This window comes from Hevea brasiliensis, chromosome 6 (assembly GCF_030052815.1).
Source record: "Hevea brasiliensis isolate MT/VB/25A 57/8 chromosome 6, ASM3005281v1, whole genome shotgun sequence".
Classification (NCBI taxonomy): Eukaryota; Viridiplantae; Streptophyta; class Magnoliopsida; order Malpighiales; family Euphorbiaceae; genus Hevea; species Hevea brasiliensis.
The window spans coordinates 63962865-63981103 of record NC_079498.1 but is presented as its reverse complement, the minus strand read 5'-3'; the positions used below and the strand labels follow the sequence as shown (position 1 = coordinate 63981103).

At 40.0% G+C, this 18239-nt stretch overlaps 1 pseudogene; it reads right to left on the bottom strand.

The window, feature by feature from the left end:
* Positions 1-12476: 12476 nt before the first annotated feature.
* On the bottom strand, positions 12477-17970 carry LOC131180821 (uncharacterized; annotated as a pseudogene).
* Positions 17971-18239: the final 269 nt, after the last annotated feature.

The window sequence follows — 18239 nt, the reverse complement described above, 5'->3', positions numbered from 1 at the left end:
TCCAATCTAGGAATAGGGTGGCGATACTTTACAGTGATTTTATTCACAGCTCTACAATCCACGCACATCCTATATGTTCCATCCTTCTTTGGCACAAGCAAAACAGGAACCGCACAAGGACTCATGCTCTCACGGACATGTCCCTTAGCCAAAAGCTCATCTACCTGTCTTTGAAGCTCCTTAGTCTCAGCTGGACTACTCCTATAGGCTGGTCTATTAGGAATTTGAGCACCAGGAATGAAATCTATTTGGTGTTCAATACCCCTAATAGGTGGTAAATCCGAAGGTATCTCATCTGGAAACACATCCTGGTATTCCTGCAAAAGAGACACAACAGAAGAAGGAAGATTGGGGTCAAGGTCAGAAACATTTAAATAATTCTCCCTATACATGAGAATACACAATGGCATCCCACCCCTCAAAGCTCCCCTCAACTCCCTTCCCCCAACATACAAGCTCATCTTTTTCTCTCTTCTCTCCTTTTGTCCCGAGCCCTCTCCCTTTTCCATTACACTCACTTTCTTTTCTTTCACTTCTTTCTTTTTCTCTTTCCCATCACTATTTTCTTTACTTTCTTCACTCTTGTGCTCGGCCTCTCTTAACTTTTCACTGCAACTCTCTTTTCTCCCCTGAACAGCCCTCAATATTCTCATTTGGTCCTCATGTGCTTGTGTTGGTGACAAGGGCACCAAGGCATGTGTGCGGCCATCTTTCTTCAAATTGTAGTGATTCTTCCTGCCATCATGAATCACATACCTATCATACTGCCATGGCCTACCTAGCAAGATATGTGTAGCTATCATGGGCACTACATCACATAAGACCTCATCATGGTAGCTCCCTATAGTGAAAGGTACCACTACTTGCTTAGTTACCTTCACTTTGTTGCAATCATTTAGCCATTGTAACCCATAAGGTTTAGGATGCTTAAGGGTAGGCAATCCTAATTTCTCCACAAGTAAGGAACTAGCCACATTGCAACAACTACCCCCATCTATAATCATGCTACACAATTTCTCCTTCACCACACACCTAGTATGAAAGATGTTTTCCCTTTGCAACTCATCACTATCCACAATAGGTTGAGCACTCAAGGTCCTCATGGTAACCAATGCAAAGTCATACCCATCGGATGGCTCTTCAACGTGCACATCATCTTCATTTTCATTCCCCTCAACTAACATCAATCGTTCGGATTCATTCTCTTCCTCACTCTCTACCTCCCCATCTTCCCTAATCACCATGACTCTCTTGTTAGAACATTGGGAAGCATAATGCCCATATCCCAAACACTTGAAACACTTCACATCTCTAGTCCTAGTAGTGGCAGTACCCCCCTTCTCTTTATCTTTACTTTCTACCTTTTCTTTCCCCTTCCACTCTTCTTTCCTAAACTTAGGAATTTCTTTCTCACCCTTAGAAGTCTTATCTACATTTGGTTTCCAAGGGGCCTTTGGAGCTGAATGGACACCACTACCATACTTCAAAGCTCTCTTCATCTTCAATTGTTTTTCTACTTTAATGGCTATGTGCACCAACTCAATCAAATTAGTGTAAGAGTGCAACTCAACAACATGTGCAATCTCTATGTTAAGACCAGCTAGGAAACATGCCATAGTAGCCTCTGGAGGTTCATCTAATTGTGCCCTTGCTAAGGCTATCTCCATTGCCTTATAGTACTCCTCTACACTCTTCCCTCCTTGTGTCATCCTTTGCAACCTTTGGTGGAGTTCCCTAAAGTAGTGTTGGGGAACAAATCTCTCCCTCATTGCTTCTTTCATAGCCTCCCAAGAAGCAATGGGTCTAAGACCTAAAGTCCTTCTCCTAACCATTAACTGGTCCCACCACACTATAGCATACTCCTTAAACTCTACAGCTGCAAGCTTCACCTTCTTTTCTTCACTATAGTTATGACACTCAAAAATTAGCTCAACTTGCCTTTCCCATTCCATGTAAGCATCCGGATTCTCCTTCCCATGAAAGGGAGGAATTTTCATCTTAATACTGCGCACATTAGTGTCTACCCTCTCTTCTGGTCCCCCATATCCATAATCACCATATCTATACTCCCCAAATCTAGGCAACCTACCTCCTCTTCTACCTCTAGCTCCCCTGGCCCTAGGTGGTCTATAACCCCTACCACCATAGTTATAGTTCCCAACCTCAAATTCTTCTTCTATTGCTTCCTCAAACTCTTCCTCAACATGCAATTCACCCTCAAGGTTCTCCACCCTTGGTTCCTGATGTGAACCTTCAAGTAATTGGTAACTTGAAAACCCACATTCAAGAATTAAATGAACAATATGGAAAGCACCAAATCAAGATGTATGAATTTGATTCTTTGAACCAGCACAATCAGATTATTGTGTAATTCAAAGAAAATATCAGAAATGGGATTCTTGACCTAATTCATATGGAGAATGAATAAACCAAAAATATTATGCACATTAAACCTTGCAAGATAGAATCTCAGCAAGTTAATGAGCTTCACAAGAACAAATGCAACAGCCAAATTACTCACTAGAGGTGCAGAAACAATCTCTCATTAATATTCAAGTGTGTCCTCCACTCTCTCATTACACTTGTATTTAAAGCCTCTTTGATGAAGAAGCACCAGTGCCTATGCCATTAATTAGAGGACCCATCACCAGAGCCAGAGCTAGAGAGTTGCAAGCATTGGTGTTGGAGCATTGTGAGCACAAGGGGGATCAAAATTGCCATGTTGGACTTTCTTGCATATTGTTGGAATCTAGGTGGATCATTCTCACACAAGTTGGCATGGGAGACTTGACAAGTGGCGCCACATCAGAGTGACTTCGCCACATCAGCATGACTTGGCACAAGACCATTTGGCCAAGTGGATTGGAGGAGCTTCTTATGCTTATTTGGATTTGCCATGTGCTGATACCTTTTGTTGGTCCCCACTACATTAAAAAAAGGCTGCTACCACCTAAAGTGTTGCTGCCAACTTATGGTCCCCACTACATAAAGGGCTGCCATAAAGCAAGTGGTCCCAAATGGTCCCCCCCCCTATGGAAACGCCCCATCTGATTGAGGAGCCTTTTATTTTTGTCTTTTTAGCCATGTTGGCACACTTTTAGGGTTTTGGCACACTTTTAGGGTTTTAGAGATGCTATATATAACCCAAGATATTCAGATTGTATGGGCAGCCTTCATTTTTCTAGTTTAAGTGTGAGTATTAGGGAGAGAACTCCATTGCTGGAGCTTGAGTTTCTTCTATGTTTCTTCCATGTTTCTTGAAAGAACTTGGATTCTAGCAGCATGAACCCCTTGCTAGTCTTATTTTGATGATCAATATGCTTTAGCTTGTTACTATTTGTGTATTGACACTTGGGTTTTCAATCTGAAATTCTGCCTTGTTTGGATGATTAAAGATCTTGGTTCCAATATTTAGATGTTGTGTTTCTTGGCATCCTAGGAGTGCTCATCATTTTGGTATCAGAGCCTTGGCATCTAACAAGGTATTTATCCATTAAAACTTCTTTTTCTTTTCTGTTTGGTTAACTATAATAGTCAGCCATTGTAGGACCTTTAGATATCTATTAGTTTCATCATCTAGTACCTTGTTCTTTGTAGCCAAATCAAATCTGCATTTTAGGGTACTGATTTTTCTTCTTTTTTTTTGTTTGAACTCTTGCTGGCTGAAACTTGGTAGTCTTAATTTTAGTGTAGGATTTTGCTTAATCTTAGATTAAATCTCTTGTTCATCTTGTTTTCTTTGAGTTTGTCTGTAGGATTAGAGTTAATCAAGCTGAAACCTATCTTTGACACTAGCTATTTGCCTCTTGAGTTATATGATATCAAGTCTGAGTATGTTAAATTGGGTAATTAATGCTTGGGATGTGCCTGTGTGCTAGTGGGTAGAGCAAGATTTGGATTGCCAAAATACTTGAGTGGTATCAGTATTTGATTCTGCAATTTTTTTCCTTTGCATCAGTATAAAAAAAAAAAAAGAAAAAAAGAAAAGAAAAGGAGATTGGATTGTAAGCTGAGTTGTGTTGTGCTGAAAAAAAAAAAAAAATTGACAAGCTGACATAAGTGATGAAATTGTGAATTGTGGAGTTAAACATTGAATTTGAGCCTGATAATCTACCAACAACTTTGGGTATTACTAGACACATCACATGCCATATTTGATGTGAAAATTCCACTGTTTGCCTATCGAACCAAAATTTATGCAAACCTGATCAAATTGAGTTAACACACCAAACCAACCCAGAAAGCTCCGAAATTTTGCAGGCTGATTATACTCCATCTCAGTAGCTTTTGTGTCAATTTTCAGGGTTTTGTGACATTGTTTGCCTACCGAACCAAAATTTGCGGCAAACCTGATCAAATTGAGTTAACACACCAAACCAACCCAGAAAGCTCCGAAATTTTGCAGGCTGATTATACTCCATCTCAGTAGCTTTTGTGTCAATTTTCAGGGTTTTGTGACATTGTTTGCCTACCGAACCAAAATTTTGCGGCAGACCTAGTCAAATTTCGTTCACCTAGTAAACTCATCCAGAAACTCCTGAAATTTTACCAGTAGTTAGTCAGTATTGGGATGCCTATGTCTACCAAATTTCAGATCAAAATATATTCGTTTGTGTGGTGAACCAAAATTGTGTGAACTGCTGGCATTTGTGCAAAGTTGGCTATGAAATTGGAAGTTTGAGTTTGATATCATTCTGTTGGTTTGTCTCTCATACAGTTTTCAAAAATCATACCATTTCGTTAACATTTGCTTCTACTTTGGCGTCTTCCATATCTTTGGCTCTAGTGTCACACTCTCTGGTTATTGCAATTTCGTTTCTTCCAGTTTCGTTTGTTGATTATTTTGATAAAATTAGCAAGTATTTGTGCTTGTTTGTGAATTTTAGTTCCCAAAGGAACAAGGGAAGCAAACTCTTGAGTGGTAAAAGGCAAGAGTGTGTGAGTGCCAAAAGAGGGTAAGAGCCTGAAATTTGTGCGAAAACACTTGAGCTAAACACTTGAGAGGGTGAGCCATTTCTACTAACTTCGTTTTCTTGCAGCCAAATCATGTCTCAATTACAAGAGACAAGTGGTAGTAGTGGAGGTAATGAAGAAAAAAGGGAGTTTCCTGATGATCGAATTTTTAAAGAATCTGTAGCACAAAGCTTTGAAAGGATGAATGTGCAAATGAATGACTTTAGAGATGAATTGGATGTATTGAGGGGAATGAGAAATGAGATGACCAGGTTTATGGAAGAGATGAGAAGGGACAGAGAAGATAGAAATAGGAGGAATGATGGGGGAGCAAATGTGGCAAATCCGAATAGAAATGAAGGTAGATTTCGGGCAGAACATAGGAATGAAGGGTATGAAGAAGATGAATGGAATGATGATGAGTATGATGAAGCTTATGACTATGGCAACTACCATTATGGCGGAAGAGGGCATAGACCACCTAGGGGTAGAGGGCCTAGGGGAAGAAGGGGTGGCAGAAATTTTAGGTTCGGTGATCATTGGGATAGAGATGGGAATGATGAGAGAGTTGATGGGAATTTAGCTAGTATAAAAATGCAAATTCCACCTTTTCATGGGAAGGATAATCCAGATGTTTATTTGGAGTGGGAGAGACAGGTGGAGTTGATTTTTGAGTGCCACCATTATTCTGAAGAAAAGAAAGTGAAGTTAGCAGCTGTAGAATTCAAAGAGTATGCAATTGTATGGTGGGATCAGTTGTTGAGTAGGAGGAGGAGAAATGGGCAACGAACCGTGGAGACATGGGACGAAATGAAGGGAATCTTAAGAAACAGGTTTGTGCCACCTTACTACCACAGAGAGCTGCTTCAAAGGTTACAAAAACTCACTCAAGGTACTAAAAGTGTCGAAGAATATTACAAGGCCATGGAGATAGCTTTGATTAGAGCTGATGTTGAGGAGGATCGGGAAGCTACAATGGTTCGCTTTTTGAATGGGTTAAATCCTGAAATTGCTAATATTGTGGAGCTGCAACCTTGTGTGGAGGTGGAGGATATGCTACAAATGGCACTTAAAGTGGAGAAGCAACTAAAAAGGAAGAATGTGGCTAGATATGCACCAGCCAACCATTCGGCTCCTAGGAGTAATTGGAAGTCGAATTGGTCTGCTCCTTCAAGGGTGGAGAAAGAAGTTCCCAAATTCAAGAAAGAAGAATGGAAAGGAAAGGAGAAAGTAGAGGAGAAGAACAAGGGAGTTCCTACTAGGACTAGAGAATTGAAGTGTTTTAAGTGTTTGGGAAATGGACATTATGCCTCACAATGTCCAAATAAAAGAGTGATGGTTGTTAGGGAAAATGGAGAGTTAGAAAGTGAAGAGGAAAGGGAGGAAGAATCTGATAATGTTGATGAGCATGAGGATGATTGCTACGATGAGGAGATCAGCCACCTATGGATGGCAATATCCTTGTCACCATGCGCACACTAAGTGCACAAGTGAGTATGGAGTGTGGTGATGAAATGCAAGGGAGAACATCTTCCATACTAGGTGCTTGGTGAATGACAAGTTGTGTAGTGTGATTGTAGATGGTGGGAGCTGTTGTAATGTGGCTAGTTCACTCTTGGTGGACAAGTTGGGTTTGCCTACTACTACACATCCAAAACCATATGGGTTGCAATGGTTAAATGATTGTGGGAAGTTGATTGTTACAAAACAGGTGGTTGTGCCATTCACCATTGGCAAGTATAATGATGAGGTACTTTGTGATGTTGTACCTATGGTTGCTACGCATCTTTTGTTGGGCCGTCCATGGCAGTATGATAGAAGTGTTGTGCATGATGGTAGGAAGAACAGGTACACGGTCACTAAGGAAGGTCGAACATACTCATTGCTTCCTATGACACCAGGTCAAGTGCATGAAGATCAAATGAGGATTCTTAGATCCATTGAAGAAAAGAAAGAAACTTGGAGAGAAAAACTTAGAGAGGCCGAGCTGGATGAGAGTGAAAAGAAAGAGAAGAGAGAAGAAAAAGAGAGAAAAAGAGAAATAAAAGAAAAGAAAATGAGAGCAAATGAGAAAAAGGAAAGCTCGGGGCAAAAGGAGAGTGGAGAGAAGAGAATGAGTTTGTATGTGAAGGAAAGAGAAGTTAGAGAGGCTTTACATTCAGGAAGACCTCTTTGTGTACTTATGTACAAGGAGGTTAATTTATGTGTTACTGACCTTGATTCACATTTGCCTAGTGATGCTTTGTCTCTTATACAGGAATATGAAGATGTCTTCCCCAATGAGTTGCCACCAGGATTGCCACCTATCAGAGGGATTGAGCACCAGATCGACTTGGTACCTGGAGCACAAATACCGAATAGACCAGCATATAGAACAAATCCTAAAGAAACAAAGGAGTTACAAAGGCAAGTGGAGGAGCTTATGGAGAAGGGCTATGTTAGGGAGAGCATGAGCCCATGTGCTGTACCTGTGTTGCTAGTGCCAAAGAAGGATGGGAGTTATCGCATGTGTGTGGATTGCAGAGCCATCAATAAAATCACTGTAAAGTATAGACACCCAATCCCTCGCCTTGATGATATGCTTGATGAGTTGCATGGTGCAAGTGTGTTTTCTAAGATAGATTTGAAAAGTGGTTACCACCAAATAAGAATGAAAATTGGTGATGAGTGGAAAACTGCTTTCAAAACTAAATATGGGTTGTATGAATGGATGGTGATGCCATTTGGGCTCACAAATGCTCCTAGCACTTTTATGCGTTTGATGAATCATGTGTTGAGGAATTTCATTGGAAAATTTGTTGTTGTGTATTTTGATGACATTTTGATTTACAGCAGTAACATAGACGAGCATTTGCATCACTTGAGACTTGTTTTTGATGTGTTGAGAAATGAGAAATTGTATGCGAATGCGAAAAAGTGTTCATTTTGCTTGGATAAGGTTGTTTTTCTTGGTTTTGTTGTAAGTAGTAAAGGTGTACAGGTTGATGAAGAGAAAATCAAAGCCATTAGAGATTGGCCAATTCCTAAGAATGTGTCTGAGGTTAGGAGTTTCCATGGATTGGCTAGTTTCTATAGGCGATTTGTGCCTAATTTTAGTACAATTGCTGCTCCTTTGAATGAATTGGTGAAAAAGAATGTTGCATTTGAGTGGAAAAAGAAACATGAACATGCATTTTCTGAACTTAAAGATAGATTGTGTTCTGCACCCTTGTTGAGTTTGCCAAATTTTGATAAGACTTTTGAAATTGAATGTGACGCAAGTGGTGTAGGAATTGGTGCGGTTCTCATGCAAGAGAAACGACCAATAGCATATTTTAGTGAGAAATTGCATGGAGCTGCCTTGAATTACTCTACTTATGATAAGGAGATGTATGCATTAGTTAGGGCCTTGGAAACTTGGCAACATTATTTGTGGCCTAAAGAGTTTGTCATACATTCGGATCATGAATCATTGAAGCATATTAAGAGTCAAAATAAGTTGAGTAGAAGGCATGCTAAATGGATTGAATTTTTAGAGTCATTTCCATATGTGATTAAATACAAGCAAGGAAAAGAGAATGTTGTAGCTGATGCACTTTCTAGGAGACATGCACTTTTGTCTACACTTGATGCTAAATTGCTTGGTTTTGAGTTCATGAAAGAATTGTATGTTGATGATGCTGATTTTTGTAATGTATATGCTGCTTGTGAGAAAAGTGCATTTCAGAAATTTTATAGGCATGATGGATACTTGTTTAAGGAGAATAAATTGTGTGTGCCTAAATGCTCTATGCGAGACTTGCTGGTTTTGGAGTCACATAGTGGTGGTTTGATGGGACATTTTGGTGTTGCTAAGACTTTAAACATATTGCAAGAACACTTCTTTTGGCCACATATGAGGAAAGATGTTGATCGAATGTGTTCTAGGTGTGTTGAATGTAAGAAAGCAAAGTCTAGAGTAATGCCAAATGGTCTTTACACACCCTTGCCTGTTCCTAAGGAACCTTGGACTGATATTTCTATGGATTTTATTTTGGGTTTGCCTAGGTCTAGCAGAGGTCATGATTCTATATTTGTGGCTGTTGATAGATTTTCTAAGATGGCACACTTCATACCGTGTCACAAAACAGATGACGCCACATACATAGCCAATTTGTTCTTTAAGGAGATAGTCAGGTTACATGGTATACCTAGGACTATAGTAAGTGATAGAGATGTTAAGTTCCTAAGTCACTTTTGGAGGGTGTTGTGGGGTAAGTTAGGTACTAAACTGTTGTTCTCAACTACTTGTCATCCCCAGACTGATGGACAAACAGAAGTAGTGAATAGAAGCTTAACTACTTTATTGCGTGTGATGGTTAAACAAAATTTGAAATCTTGGGAAGATTGCATTCCTTTTGTTGAGTTTGCTTATAACAGAGTAGTGCATTCTTCTACTGGATTTTCACCATTTCAGATTGTGTATGGTTTTAATCCATTGACACCATTAGACTTGTTGCCTTTACCTGTTGATCATATTAATAGTCTTGATGGTAAAAAGAAAGCAGATTTGGTTAGAAAATTGCATGAGCAAGCTAGGTTACAAATTGAAAAGAAAAATGCACAATATGCTACTCATGCTAATAAAGGCCGAAAGCCTCTTGTGTTTGAACCAGGTGACTTTGTTTGGGTGCATTTAAGGAAAGAGCGGTTTCCAAACCTAAGAAAGTCGAAATTACAGCCAAGGTGTGATGGTCCATTCAAAGTGCTAGAAAGGATCAACAACAATGCATACAAGATTGATTTACCTGGTGAGTATGGTGTTAGCAATTCTTTTAACATTACTGATCTTTCCCCTTGCATTGATGCAGGACCAAATTCGAGGACGAATTCTTTCAAAGGAGGAGGGGATGATGAAGAAGCACCAGTGCCTATGCCATTAATTAGAGGACCCATCACCAGAGCCAGAGCTAGAGAGTTGCAAGCATTGGTGTTGGAGCATTGTGAGCACAAGGGGGATCAAAATTGCCATGTTGGACTTTCTTGCATATTGTTGGAATCTAGGTGGATCATTCTCACACAAGTTGGCATGGGAGACTTGACAAGTGGCGCCACATCAGAGTGACTTCGCCACATCAGCATGACTTGGCACAAGACCATTTGGCCAAGTGGATTGGAGGAGCTTCTTATGCTTATTTGGATTTGCCATGTGCTGATACCTTTTGTTGGTCCCCACTACATTAAAAAAAGGCTGCTACCACCTAAAGTGTTGCTGCCAACTTATGGTCCCCACTACATAAAGGGCTGCCATAAAGCAAGTGGTCCCAAATGGTCCCCCCCCCCCCTATGGAAACGCCCCATCTGATTGAGGAGCCTTTTATTTTTGTCTTTTTAGCCATGTTGGCACACTTTTAGGGTTTTGGCACACTTTTAGGGTTTTAGAGATGCTATATATAACCCAAGATATTCAGATTGTATGGGCAGCCTTCATTTTTCTAGTTTAAGTGTGAGTATTAGGGAGAGAACTCCATTGCTGGAGCTTGAGTTTCTTCTATGTTTCTTCCATGTTTCTTGAAAGAACTTGGATTCTAGCAGCATGAACCCCTTGCTAGTCTTATTTTGATGATCAATATGCTTTAGCTTGTTACTATTTGTGTATTGACACTTGGGTTTTCAATCTGAAATTCTGCCTTGTTTGGATGATTAAAGATCTTGGTTCCAATATTTAGATGTTGTGTTTCTTGGCATCCTAGGAGTGCTCATCACTCTTGGCTTCAAAACTAAAGACAAAAATATCCCTACTTTAGTAACAGTTGTAAGGAGCTTTAAGTCCAAACAAAAATTAATCTATCAAAAGACTAAAAACTCCTTACAAAAAGTAAATTTAATGCAGCAGCAAATAAGGGCATTTAAGTCCAAAAGAGAAGTGGTTATAACAGATGGAATATTCCTTGAAAAAGGTGCCAGCAGATACATGTACATGGGTTGGATCTGGTGCATGCATGTCCACAGGTTATTCCATGTAATCTAATGCTCCACGTGACACCTGGTCACTTCTAAGCATAATTTTCCCCAAATTTAATCCTTCACATTTTTCTTCATGCCATTCCAGCTTATAATCCTTGCTCCTTATGATTTCACAAATTAAATTCTGAAGTGATTTAGCTCTAGCTCTGGTAATTGGACCTTGGATGAAATCCTTTGTTATGGATGTAGCTTGATTCTCATCATTCCCCTCCGCTTCAAAAGGATTCGTCCTCGAATCTGTTCCTGCATCAACACAAGGAGATAAATCAGCAACATTGAAGGTGGCACTGACATTATACTCACCGGGCAGGTTTATTTTGTAAGCGTTATCATTAATTTTGGTCAGCACTTGGAAAGGTCCATCACATCTTGGTTGTAATTTTGATTTCCTTTGAGAGGGAAATGATACGGTTTCTACCCTTAGTAACTGATTCAACTAAGAAGAAAGACCAAAGGACCGTCTTCAAAACAAGCCAAGAAACTCCCTTGAACCTTCAACCCTTCACCTTGAAGATGGAGAACTGAAAATATAATTCCCAAGAAAGACAGCCAAGAACAAGACCAATTCACCTATGCTGATGAACAACCTTGAACATATAATAAAACTTAACAAATCAAGGCAAGAATTTGCTAAGAAAAATAGAGAGAGTTCTAAGAAGAACTTTGAAGCAAGCTCCAGCAATTTTGCTCAAAAATTTACCATATGAATTCTGATGCGAAAATGAAACAAAAGAAGGCAAAAATATGGGTTGGTGTTGTCAAGACATTTCAACAACCATGGGACATGTGCAAGTCTTGGTTAATAGACCAATCTCTCCTAAAAATAGATACAAAGTTCAAACATTAATAGGAAGGTCAGATTTGGCAGCTACAATTGAAAGACAATATGAAAAGAGATGTTTTGTCTTGAAGCTGAAAGTAGTAACTTTGCTTTTCCTATAAAAGGTTGAAGCATGGCTGGAGCTCTTGGACAAAATTATGGCTTCCAATCTTTGCAAAATGGACAAAAGCATCCTCAAAAGGTAGGTGGAGATGGGCTGCCAATTGTGTTGCCACCTAGGCACTCCACTTGGACGCCACATTGGATGCCAACTAGGATGGACTTGCTGACGTGGCTGCCACATGTATGCCAACTTGGACGGATGCCACTTGGTCTCTTGGCTCCTCAAATATGCAAAGACATGTACAGCAAGGTTGGCTTCTCTCTTCCATGTCCCAACCGAATACTTGCAAGAGGTTGGACTTGGTGATGTGCTTATGCACCAAGCCTTGAAGCTTCTTAGCCATTGCTCTAGTTATTGAATGCCCTTGATGTGCAATTGGTGTAACCGGTTCCTCATCATCCTCTCCCTCTTCGAAAGAATTCGTCCTCGAATTGTCATCATCTGCATAGAAAGGAGCAAGATCAGTCACATTAAATGTAGCACTTACACCATACTCACCTGGAAGGTTTATCTTGTATGCATTGTCATTAATTCTCTCTAGCACTTCAAAAGGTCCATCACTCCTAGGCTGAAGTTTTGATTTCCTTTGTGTAGGAAACCTCTCCTTTCTCAAATGAACCCATACAAGATCACCAGGTTGGAACACCATCTTCTTTCTTCCCTTGTTAGCTTGGGCTGCCCTCCTCTCATTCACTTTCTCCATTTGTTGCTTTGCTTTTTGATGCATTTGTTTCACCATTTCAGCTTTCCTTTTGCCATCTAAACTAGCAAGCTCATTAGTAGGCAAAGGCAACAAATCTAAAGGAGTTAGTGGATTAAAACCATATACAAGTAGATGAATGCATAGACCTGTTGTATGCAAATTCTATGAATGGTATGCACTCCTCCCAAGCTTTCAAGTTTTGTTTAATCATTGCACGTAGAAGAGTGCCCACGGTCCTATTGACAACTTCTGTTTGCCCATCCGTTTGTGGATGGCAAGTGGTGGAGAAACAAAGTTTTGTTCCTAATTTTCCCCACAAGACTTTCCAAAAATGGCTTAGAAATTTCACATCCCTATCACTAACAATTGTTCTAGGAATGCCATGCAATCTAACTATCTCCCTAAAGAACAAAGAAGCAATGTAAGATGCATCGTCAGTCTTGTGACATGGTATGAAATGAGCCATCTTGGAAAAACGATCAACAACAACAAAAATACTATCATGGCCTTTCTTTGTCCTAGGTAAACCCAAAATGAAATCCATGGATAAATCTACCCAAGGTTCACTAGGAACACTCAATGGCATGTATAGACCATGCGGCCTTACTTTGGACTTTGCCTTCATGCAAGCCACACATCTAGCACACACTCTCTCTACATCCCTCTTCATGTGTGGCCAATAAAAATGTTCCTTTAAAATTTCTAAGGTCTTTGCAACCCCAAAATGTCCCATTAAACCACCAGCATGTGATTCTTTAACAAGCAACTCTCTAATTGAGCATTTAGGCACACATAATTTATTTTCCCTAAACAAGAAACCATTATGCCTATAGAATTTATCATATGCAGCATGTTCACAAAAGGCAAACACTTTCCCAAAGTCATCATCATTAGCATACATTTCTTTCACATGTTCGAAGCCTAAAAGTCTAGCGTCAAGCATGGAAAGTAAAGTGTACCTCCTTGAAAGTGCATCAGCCACCACATTCTCTTTGCCTTGCTTGTATTGAATCACATATGGGAAACCTTCAATGAATTCACTCCACTTGGCATGGCGCTTGTTGAGCTTGTTCTGCCCTTTTAAGTACTTGAGTGACTCATGGTCACTATGAATGACAAACTCCTTCGGCCACAAGTAGTGTTGCCAAGTCTCAAGTGCACGCACCAAAGCATACATCTCTTTGTCATAAGTGGAGTAGTTCAATGTAGCCCCACTTAGCTTCTCACTGAAGTAGGCAATCGGTCTCCTTTCCTGCTTCAAAACAGCTCCAATACCCACTCCAGAGGCATCACATTCAATCTCAAAAGTTTTAGAAAAATCAGGTAAAGCAAGTAAAGGTGCATAACACAATTTCTCCTTAAGTGAATTAAATGCATGCTCTTGTTCTTCCCCCCACTTGAATCCCACATTCTTTTTTACAACTTCATTCAAGGGTGAGGCTATGGTACTGAAGTCCTTTACAAATCTCCTATAAAAACTAGCCAACCCATGGAAGCTCCTCACATCACTCACGGACTTAGGTGTAGGCCACTCTCTAATGGCTCTTACCTTGTCCTCATCAACCTCAATTCCCTTGCCACTCACCACAAATCCTAAGAAAATAACTTTGTCCATACAAAAAGTGCATTTCTTAAGATTGGCATACAAGTGCTCTTTTCTCAACACCTCAAAGACTTGTCTCAAGTGCAGCAAATGATCATGCATATTTTGGCTATATACTAGGATATCATCAAAATACACTACAACAAATTTTCCTAGGAAAGCACGCAACACATGGTTCATAAGCCTCATAAATGTACTAGGTGCATTGGTCAAGCCAAATGGCATGACTAACCATTCATATAGTCCATATTGAGTCTTAAAGGCAGTTTTCCATTCATCTCCTAATTTCATGCGAATTTGGTGATAACCACTCTTTAAGTCAATTTTAGAAAATATGCATGCACCATGCAACTCATCAAGCATATCATCAAGTCTAGGTATGGGATGTCTATACTTTACAGTGATTTTGTTGATTGCTCTACAATCCACACACATGCGCATGCTCCCATCTTTCTTAGGCACCAAAAGAACAGGTACGGCACATGGGCTCATGCTCTCCCTAACATGGCCTTTTGCTAGAAGCTCCTCCACTTGTCTTTGAAGTTCCTTAGCCTCTTCCGGATTGGTTCTATAGGCTGGCCTATTTGGGATTACAGCTCCAGGCACAAAATCAATTTGGTGCTCTATGCCTCTAATTGGTGGTAGCCCATTAGGTATTTCTTCAGGGAAGACATCCTCAAACTCCTGCAATAAGGGCAAAGCACAACTAGGAATGGATGGGTCAAGGTTAGAAGCATTGGTGTAAGCTCCCTTACAAATTAGCAAAGCCATTGGCATACTTGAAAAATATGCGGTCCTCACATCCTTGGCTTTTGCTAGCAAACTGACTTTATTCTCTCCACTCTTCTCACAACTCTCCATTTGCCCCGAGCTCTTTTCTTTTGGTTTCACTCTTTTTGAATTTTCTCTCTTCTCTTTCTCTTCCTCATTTTTCCCTCTTACTTTTTCCTCTCTTTCTTTTCTTTCTTTCTCTTTTTGCACTCTTAGCTCGGCCTCTCTTTGTTGTTGCTCATTCATGGTCTGTTTTATCCTTAATTGATCTTCAAAAGCTTGTGCGGGTGATAATGCTGCTAAAGTAACCCTTCGTCCATCATGATCAAAGGAGTACCTATTCCTAAATCCATCATGCACTACCTTCCTATCATATTGCCATGGTCTCCCTAGCAAAATATGTCCAGCATGCATTGGCACCACATCACACAACACCTCATCCTTATACCTTCCAATAGAAAAAGCCAACATCACTTGCTTGTTCACCTTAATTTCCCCACAGTCATTCAGCCATTGCAACTTGTATGGTCTAGGATGCTTGATGGTGCGCATGCCAAGCTTCGCAACCATGAGTGTGCTGGCAACATTCACACAACTACCACTATCTACAATCATGCTACAAGTTTTACCATTCACCAAGCATCTAGTGTGGAAAATATTTTCCCTTTGCATCTCCCTCTTCTTCCTTTGCTTGTGCACTTAGTGCACGCCTAACCACCAGAATATTTCCTCCCACGGCATGCTCTACATCACTAGCTTCCTCCAAAGGAGGCATACTCTCACTAGCATCATCATCATCAACATCATCATCTTCTGATTCGATCTCTCCATTCGGCCTCATCACCATCACCCTCTTGTTAGGACATTGAGATGCATAATGTCCCTTCCCTAGGCACCTAAAACATTTGATATCCCTAGTTCTCCCACTAGAGGTATTCTGTCCATTGCCTTTCTCAGTCACACTAGGCTTTTCTCCACCCCTAGTCTCCTCTTTCTTTTCCTTAGAAACAGCCTTGGAATCACTAGTTTCACCCTTCTTCCAATTCGGTTTCCATGGAGCATTGTTTCCCAAATTCATACCTACACCCATTTTGAATGCTTTCTTCTTCTTTAGTTGTTTTTCTATCTTGATTGCCATATTTAACATGTCATCAAGCTCTACATAGTGTTGTAGCTCCACTATGTTGGCAATATCAAGATTCAGCCCCTTTAGGAACCTAGCCATAGTGGCTTCCCTATCCTCCTCTACATTGGCTCTTATCATAGCCATCTCCATCTCCTTGAAATATTCTTCCACACTTTTGTTTCCTTGCACCAGCCCTTGCAACCTTTGGTGCAACTCCCTATAGTAATGTTGAGGTACAAATCTGTCCCTCATGATTTGCTTCATCTCATCCCAAGTTTCAACACCCCTCATCCCATTTCTCCTTCTTTTAGTGAGCAATTGATCCCACCAAACTATGGCATAATCTGTAAACTCAACTACTGCAAGCTTCACCTTCTTTTCCTCACTATAATTGTGACAATCAAATATGAGATCCACCTTCCTCTCCCACTCCAAATATGCATCCGGATTGGCTTTGCCTTGGAATGGCGGAATTTTCATTTTGATCCCACTAATGTTACCATCCACTCTCCCTCTCCCTCTTGCTTCCTCCATATTACCTCTTCTCAAGTTTCTGCCTCCACCTCTTCCACCCCTATTACCTCTCATCCCTCTCGGTCTATGGTGGTCATCATGTGCAGCAGAGTGCTGGTCATCCTCTTCATCAGAATCATCATCATTTTCATCCCCCCAATCATCTATAGGTGGTGCATTGTTCACTCTAGATCCCCTAGCCCTATTCTGCCCCTCATTTGTGTTTTGTCTACCATTCCCACTATTCTGCTCAATTCTTTCAATTCGGTCAGCTAGGTTGCTCAATTGTCTACCAATTCTTTCCAAATGTTGAACAAGTGCTTGTTGGTAAAAAGGATTATCCATATTAAGTCCACTAGTTTGTTCTTGTGACATTTTTAACACCTGCACAAAAAAGTTAGTAAAACAGAAAACAACCTCACAAATTCACTCAATTTTTGGTCACTCAAGTGTTTGTACTCAGTTTATAGGCTTTTACCCTCCTGGAGTTCTTGCCACTCAATGCCTTTTTCCACTCAAGCTTGCTTACCAAGTTCTTGTCAGAACTAATGCAATTCCAGCAAGTTTAAATCAAGTTTTAATATATGTTCAAGCACAAACTCAAGCAAAACGTGTGGAATAAGGGTTTGTTATGACACTTGAAGCAAGAAATGAAGACACCAAGCTCTAGAGCAATCAAGTGAAATAGGAGTCGAATTAGCTTGCTATTTTTGTAAAACTGTTTTAAGAGCAGCAACAAGACATAGTTTTAGTAGGGAAAATCAAGTCTAGAGGTTCCAGAAAGCACCTTGAAGTTTTGGACTCCAAATTGGCCTAATAGGTGCTAAATTTGGTTCACCAAGTAAACGGTAGAATTTTTACACCAAATTTGATTTCTAAGCTTAATTTCGTCTACAAAGCACCCCTATGAAGTTTTAGAATTTTCTGGGTTGGTTTGGTTTTACCTCCCCCAAAACAGCCACCAAATAGAAATGTTGAACTTATTTTCCAGCTCTCAAACATACACTTTAGCACCCTTTTTTTTTATAACCCCTTTTCTTTTTTTTTTTCTTCTTTCTTTTTGTTCTTTTTTTTTTTTATATCATGTAACCACACAACAGATACACTCAACACATCCAGCAATAAACACTTCAACAACACACTTCACAAGCCACAAAGATGCAAATAACCAGGTTGTGAAGAAAAAGTTTAAGGTAGAAAACAACACAAATGTGACAAAACTAGGGAAACAAGGACAGATGCAAGAAAGACTCTAATATACCCTAAGATTAGTAGTATTGAGTGTTAACTCACTACTAAGCCAAGAATATGTTCAGATTTTCTTAAAAACACCAGAAAACACAAGGACTTGAAGAACCTTCAAGGCTGAAACACAAGGAAGAGAAAAAAAAAAAAAAGGAGAAAGGAAAAAAACAAGAACACAACAAAATGGATGACCAACCTGTTTTGAAGAGAGCCAAAGCTCTGATACCAAATGATACGGTTTCTACCCTTAGTAACTGATTCAACTAAGAAGAAAGACCAAAGGACCGTCTTCAAAACAAGCCAAGAAACTCCCTTGAACCTTCAACCCTTCACCTTGAAGATGGAGAACTGAAAATATAATTCCCAAGAAAGACAGCCAAGAACAAGACCAATTCA